The 7,380-nt window shown below is 52.1% G+C and overlaps 1 long non-coding RNA gene across 2 annotated transcripts; it reads left to right on the top strand.

Moving 5' to 3' along the window:
* Positions 1–1,739: 1,739 nt before the first annotated feature.
* On the top strand, positions 1,740–6,946 carry LOC109496945. Of its 2 annotated transcripts, none has more exons than XR_006587074.1 (4): positions 1,740–1,935; positions 3,670–4,414; positions 5,869–6,278; positions 6,403–6,946. It is a non-coding gene; the product is annotated as an uncharacterized LOC109496945 (long non-coding RNA). The 2 variants fall into 2 exon arrangements; XR_006587075.1 differs by having other exon boundaries at positions 3,111–4,414.
* Positions 6,947–7,380: the final 434 nt, after the last annotated feature.

Below are 7,380 nucleotides of genomic sequence, written 5' to 3'. Positions count from 1 at the left end.
TACCCCCACCTTGGATCCCAAACCTCTTTTTAGTCCTAACATTGTTTTGTGTGTTGCCTCTCTTTCTTGAGGTAGACATTTTGAGAGGGCACCAAAAGAAGAGGGAGTCGTCCGGTGAAAGTTCAGAGAAGTTCAGAGAAAGTTCAGGTGAGAGGCAGACGTGTGGTGGGGAAGAGGGACCCGATGAAGGTGGCCCTGGATTCTGGCCAGGCCGATGGAAGGACGGAGATAAGGAAGGCTGCGATGTCCAAGAAAGAACTTATGCGTCTCTGGCCTCAGAAGTGAGTCGTGAAGAAGCTGGGGACCTGTGTCCAAGGATTTGTCAAGAGCTGGGCGTGAACGTTGTCAGTAGCCAGCAGATGCTTTTCTCTAAGCAGCCATGGGTTGTCATCTTTTTTGGGTCATAGGCCTTTGAAAATCTGATAAAGGCAACTAACACTTTCTCTGTCTAAAAAAATATTATAATTTTGCACATGCTGACAGAGCGGAGCCTGCTTAGGATTCTCTCTCTCTCTCTCCCTAATGGGGCACCTGCGTGGCTCAGTTGGTTAAGCGTCCGACTCTGTTTTGGCTCAGGTCATGATCTCACAGTTCGTGAGTTTGAGCCCCACATCGGGCTCTGTGCTGGCAGCACGGAGCCTGCTTAGGATCCTCTCTTTCCTTCTCTCTCTGCCCCTCCCCTGCTCACTCTCTCTTTGTCAAAAATAAATCAATAAACTTAAAAAAGTAATTTTGCACATAGTTTCAAAGGGTCTACATACACCCGATCCTAAATCAATCTCAGATTTCCCTGCACGTCTAGAGGAATGGGGAAGCAAAAGTGCATCTGTACCCACTAATGTGAGAGCAGGGAGATCGGCCTTCGTCCGGGTCAGCAGCCATTTGAGAAATGTATTTCTTGCTGCGGTGACAGAGAGGTAGACGGGGAACATGGTAAGGGGACTCAGCTGGGCCAAGAGCCTATATGGGGACCCAGGGCTTAGGACTTCCCTACAGTACCAGGCAGGGTCTCCCCTGTGGCCCCAGATGTCAAATTTTCTCAACACATCAGCACCTTCAGGGGAAGAATTGCATGTAGTGGCCAGGGTAACACGAAGGATTTTTCTCTTCTCTTCTAAATATGTTTGCTTTTAAGTGATAAGAGCCCCGACTTCCCTCCCTGTGTGACAGAACAGGGCATGCCGCTTTGATCTGGGTCCTTCTCGTGTGTTTTCATCACGGATGGAGTTTCCTGGAAAGAGGCTCTGGGTCTGAGATTTTTACGCAGGACGTTTGTTGGGGATAGTGTGCAGGACAACACATGTGAGGGGTTAGGGAAGCAGGCTTGGACACAGAGAGAAGACGAGCCGGGAGACAGTTCCCACAGGTGCCTCAGCCACTCATGCAGGGAGGGCAGGTGGCAGCATGGCCCTGTGGGACGGTCCCGAGGTAGGTGAGGGGGCTGGGCCTTTGTACCCCTGCACTGATCAGTCATTGAATCTGGGAGCTGAGGCAGCCATCACCTCCGCTTCAGGCTGCCAATGGCCAACACTACTGGCAGCTGGGGGAATAGGGACTTGGTCCTAAAGTGGGGGGGGGGGGGGGACTCTGGGTACACCACAGTCTCTTTCTGGCCTGGAAAAATAATCATTTGATTCATCCTGGGAAGACCAATTGCAAAAGCTGTGCTCCTGTTTCCCTCCTCTTTATGACCAGGTAGCTGCAACTATTGAGTGATGCTGTTCTAGAACTTACTAGAACCTCTGTTGTGATTCCACCTACCCCCCAGACAGGGGCAATCCAGGATAAAGAGAAGACGGTGCCAGAGTCATGCCAGCCGGGATTGTTCTCTCGCCCTGGATTCACTACAGAACTAAGAGTCCCCCATGCTGGTCCTCTCAGGCCATCTGGAGTTGGGAAAAGCAGACGGAAGCAAGGCCAGGCCCCCTGTCGACGGTCAGTAAGCAACGGCCATTTGAAGCTGAGCCAGGGAGTGGGAGCCAGACTGGGGTGGGGGGGGGGTTGCTGGCTAGCATCTGGGCTCAGTCTGTCTGGAGGAGGGGCTTGGGGAAGGCCAGGCCAGGCTGGGCTCTTTTGGGCACCGATGCAGGTACAGAACGTGGACTTCTCAGGGTGCCTGGAACAGACCCAGCACAAGGCATTGACTCAAAACAAACAAGGCTCTTAAGATACCGATAAAAATAGTAACGGTGGTGACAATGACGACAATAACAATAGCTAACATTTATTTTGGAGCTCCTTTGTGCCACCGGCCAGGCCACATAGTTTGCTTGAATTAGCTCCATTAATCCTCTTGACAGACCTATCAAGTAGATACTATTTTTATTCGCGCTGTACACATGAGGGAACTTACCGTGAGAAGGCTAGTCGAGGGGCTCGAGTTACTTAGCGGGTAAGTGATGAACAGTTATTTAAACCCAGACAGTCCTACACTAGCCCTTCCCAAGCCTTCTGCTTCTCATTACATGGGGCCTTCATTCCCCCCTGCCGTTCAGGCCTCATTCCCTAAGATTCCTCCTCCAGCTCTTATTCTCAAACTAACTATAACTAACATATCAGCAAAGCCCCACAAGCTTTGCCTTGAACCTTTCTCCTCAACGTGGCCCCTTAGCATTATCTCCCAACCACAAGTGTATCAGTCAGAGGCGCTAGGTTATGCCTCAGTGACAAACAGCCCCCATCTCTCAGCAGTTTAATTTAACGAAAGTTTATCTCTCGCTCTTGCTACACATGAACCACAGATACGTGGGGGGCTCTGCTCCATGTCATTCTCACTTATGGGCCCAGGCAGACGGGGTTTCTAGCATTCCTAATGTCACCATGATATGGCCAAGAAAGGGAGAATCGTGCACTAGCTCTTAGAGGTTTCTACTTCTCACTTTTTATTGATTGAAGCAAACCACATGTCCACACCTAATTTTACCAGGGGGGAAGGGCAATTCTACCCCAGACCCGGGAGGAGACCTAGCGACACAGGTGGCCCACATGTGTGCCCAGTCACTGCCGAGCCAGTCTCCATTCTCTCTTGCACAAAGAACTTGAACAGCTTCAAACTGGTCTCCTCACTTCCCCTCCCGCTCTTGCCCTATAATCCCTTCTCCATGCAACAGCCAGAATGATCTAAAACATACATCAGATGACTTTACTCTTCGGCTCAAAGTCCTCAAATGGCTTCTATCACATTAAGAAGAAAGGTAAAGGTTCTCATCCTGGCCTACGAGGCTCCAGAACAAGGGTCAGCAAGCTGTAGCCCTCTGGCCACATCCAGCCCACTGCCTGTCTTTATCAATAAAGTTTTAGTGGAACAAAGTCAGTTTGCTGACTCCTGTCTCAAAGGACCCGGACACTGCCTCTCCCCAGACTTTATTTCTCCTCGTTCCCCCTTGTACACTCCCTCCAGCCACACTGCACAGCCTGTGATTCCTGCAAGTACCCAGCTCACTCCCACCTAGGACCATTGCACACTCCGTCCTCCCACCATCCTCCTCCCTCACTTTTAACACAGCCCACTCCTCCCTGTCCTTCTGGCTTCTTCTCTGATAGCACCTGCTCATGGGGTCCTGCCTGACCCCTTACAATAGCAACCAGGCAAGCTCTTTAACCCCTTCTCCCCTCATTCGTCTCCAACTGAAATGATAGCACAGATGCTATTTATTTCCGTGTTTCCAGTCTTGCCTCTTATTAAGGTCTGTGAGGTCTTGGAAGTTTTGTATTGAGAGACCTGGAGTGGTCTCGGTACGTTGAGACAATCTTCTCTTCGCCTGTGCCTTCTGTGTCCCTCTTTTTTAAGCTGACGAGAGCCCTCCTGGGGAGGAAATTTTCAATTTTTGGCCTCAGCCCCAAAGAGAATATACTTCCATGAGATTTTCAAGATCGCTTTATGGCTGAGGATTTGAATTTTTGCATTTGAGGGTCAAGGACAATAGTGGTATTATTATGGCTTTTTAAAAAAACACTTCAAGCAAATTCCGGTCATCTCTGGGAGGCAAACTTTGAACATCTCGGCAGTCCCCAAGGAGAACAATCTTCTGTAACTTTGAAGCCAAATGGGATTTCTGAAAAGGAAGCTACAGTCAATTGAAAACTCTCAGTGGAGCGTGAAGGGCAGAGGAGTCCCCGCGGTGGGCCGCAGCTGAGCTCGCCCAGGCTGGACGTGCCCTTCCCGGCTGGAGAGAGACCGCACAGACAGCACAGTAGGCATGCTGGAGGCTGCACAGGCCTCCGACCCGAACCTCTGCTCGGAGACCAGCTCAGAAGACCAAGTATTTCTTCCTCGATCTTTGCTATGGGCTTGGCTGTTTTCAAATGACTTTAGGTGACTAAGACAGAAAAGACAGGCAAAAGAAAAACAAAGTGAGACTCTGCCCACCTTCTCCCCAGCAGAGATGCTCTGGGATATAGCAGAAACAAAGAGGTGAGGCACTGATGGTGGGGGGGGGGGGCGGGCTCTGTGGGGGAGGGTGGTCTCCAGCGCCCCTGGCCCAGTCTTCCTGGAAGGAGCTCCCCAACTCTACCCTTCTCTGCTTGGCTATGTGGCAGGAGATGCAGGGGTGCCCAGATGTCCTGCTGTCTGTCTGCTGGCCCGCCTTCCCTAGCTTCCCTGGCACACTCACGTGACCTGCTGCCATTCACACCCTGGGCTGCCTGCTCAGGTGCTGGGGTTCTGGGCCCCTCGGTGCAGTCCTCTGTGCTCCGCCCTGCCTCACCCCAGGTGGCCCCATGTGCCTCCGGTTGAGTAGTAAAGTTCAAGCTTAGCTTAGCATTCCGGGTCATTTACAGTCTGTGTCCAAGTTCACTTGCCCTTTCTCTCCTACATAAACCTACACTGTGTTTTACCAGTTGGACGTCCAGCTGTTTCTCAAAGATTCTGGCACTGTCCTATTCCCTGCTTTGGTTTATGTCCTCCCCAATTCCCTGGCGTCTCCTGCTTCTGCCTATGGGAGCATAAGCAGCCCCAGACCTGATTCCACGTCACCTCCCCCGTGACAATCGGTCTGGTCTTTGGGAGCCCCACCACAGGGTCTGCCAGACTGCAGCTACACACACCTTCTCCCTTCCTAGCAACTCCAAGGGAACAGGATGTGGCTTGCTCATCTTTATTCTACTCCCCTCTGCTGGCCCTGTACTGTTTCTGGTGCAGACGGTGGGTCAGAGGGTGTTCATCAAATACACGGACTACTGAGTTACACAAAGATGTAAATGACTGATAAGGGTTTGTGTGGGGACTTTTCAGAAAGCTTGTTGTCTCTGAGGTGGGGGGTGAAGGTGGCACAGGACGAGGGGTGGGGGAGAGGGAGGAAACCTAATCCTGGGCAGGCACACTGGCCAGGGCTCCTGTGCCAGCCTGACTGATCGCGGTGATGGATTGATTAGGGTAAGTGATGGAGGTAACTGACTGGGATTGTCCCTCGAGGGCTGTGCCGGGGGACTGGGAGTTTCTGCCATTTCTGCTCCGGGGCTGATGAATATTCACATCTCTGTGGAAGGTCTCAGAGAGAAGGGAGGAGGGCAGGTCTTGGCCTCAGGGATCGTTATGAGAAAAGCCTTTGGAGGGGGTGGGCGCACCTGCTCAGACTCTGGCGGTTCTCCTTCGCTGGCCCTCTGACGCCCTGAGTGTCTTTCCTTGCGGGCTGAGTGACTCAGGACTCACCTCAATGGCCTGTGCCACACGTGGTGGCCCATCCTGGTGCCCTTGTACTGGGACCCTCTGCCCCTGTGTGATTGTGAAGCACAGCCTCCACCCCATCCTGAATCCTTTCTGTGTCCTATTGACCTGACCTTCAGCCACGCCCACACTGGCCCCAACCACACCCATACTTGGACCCAGACGTGCTCAGGGTCCCCCCTTGACTGCAGCCCTTTCTTCAGGCACCATGCTACAGTCTTGTCTCCCGAAAAGCTCACCTGGATGTGGTTCCAATCCAGGATGGTTCCAATCTAGAAGTCCTACCAAACTTCAGGGGCTGCTGTGCAGAAGGAAGAAGAGAACTGTTGCTGAGTCATGGAGGACAGCAGGGAGGGAGAGGAATTGGTGGGAGAGGAGCTGTGGCAACCAGGGGTAGAGTGATGCTCCCGGGCAGGCTGGACCCACTGCCCCTGCTGGGGGCTTCAAATCATTGACCTTTCAGCAGAGGAGGGCACGGAGGCTGGTGCTGCCTCAGGCTGCCTCCACGGTACAGGAAGAAGGCAAGGAGAAGAAAGAACCCTGATCCCAGAGCAACAGCTTGAGGTCTCCCTAAGTGCACGCCGGTCCACACGGGTGCCAACCTCACGTTCTGGTGAGAGCTTCCCAAATACCTCGGGCTGCCTCTCTCCCCTGGCCTCTGCCAGCCCTGCCCACTGCGCATCCTTCTCTCACCTTCTCGTCTCTCGTAACAGCTCTGTCTGTTGCCTTCTCCACAGATGCACCCTTCCCGTGGCTGCCAGAAAATCTCTCGAGGTGGAAATCTGCTCACATATCTCCCTGCCCACCGTCCACCAGGGGCTCCTGCCTGCCTGGGGGGAAAAAACCCCTGTCCTTATCTGGGTGAACCAGGGCCCTCCATACTCTGTCCTGCCCGGAAGCACATTTCTCTCCCTCCCCTCCAGTCTTACAGCCCAAGTCCCGTCACGCCAACCTTCTCTGCCTTCGGGGAACGCAGTATATCCTTCCCAAACTTCTCCCTTTGCACATGCTGTGCCCTCTTTCTGGAATGCCCTTCCCTTCTGCCTTGGGCAAGGGCAGAGGTGGCGGGGAGGAGGTTTGGATATCCCATGGAGTTTGGGCTGGATCCTTTTGTCATGTGACAAAGCTCCTATAACACACCAGTCCTTTTCAGGACACCACCGACTCTTGATACTTTTAAGAGACAGCCCTCTTTGATACAGGACTGCCACATTCCTTAGGCACACACAGCTCTCGGCACATATATGATGTTTGTAATAAAACACATTTCCAAGTTGTTCACATGATGTGTTCTTTTCATTTGCACAGTAATTTTCTAACGTGCCTGGGTTAGCAGACTGTAGCATGTAGCTGTGTGAATCTGTTCAACTCAGTGAGCCCTGAGTTCCTTTTCCTGTACGATAATGAAAGCAATTTCACAAGGATTGAGCAGATGAAAGCCGCTGGTGCACGCACAAGGAGTCCGGGACGTGCCAACAGCTTTTCTCCCCATCTTCTTTCCCATACATGACCCACGGGCCCCTTGGCTCCATATGCACTGTGACCCACGGCTCCCGGCTGGGACCCTGGTTTGGTCCTGTGGCACATATTCAATGTTTTCCTGTGTCCAGTATTCACTTCCTTTTTTTTAAAATACATTTTTAAACTTTATTTATTTTTTTTTAAATTTTTTTTTTCAACGTTTATTTATTTTTGGGACAGAGAGAGACAGAGCA

Source organism: Felis catus, chromosome D2, assembly GCF_018350175.1.
Source record: "Felis catus isolate Fca126 chromosome D2, F.catus_Fca126_mat1.0, whole genome shotgun sequence".
NCBI classification, from domain to species: Eukaryota; Metazoa; Chordata; class Mammalia; order Carnivora; family Felidae; genus Felis; species Felis catus.
The sequence above is the reverse complement of the archived record's forward strand: the minus strand, read 5'-3'. Positions and strand labels throughout refer to the sequence as shown.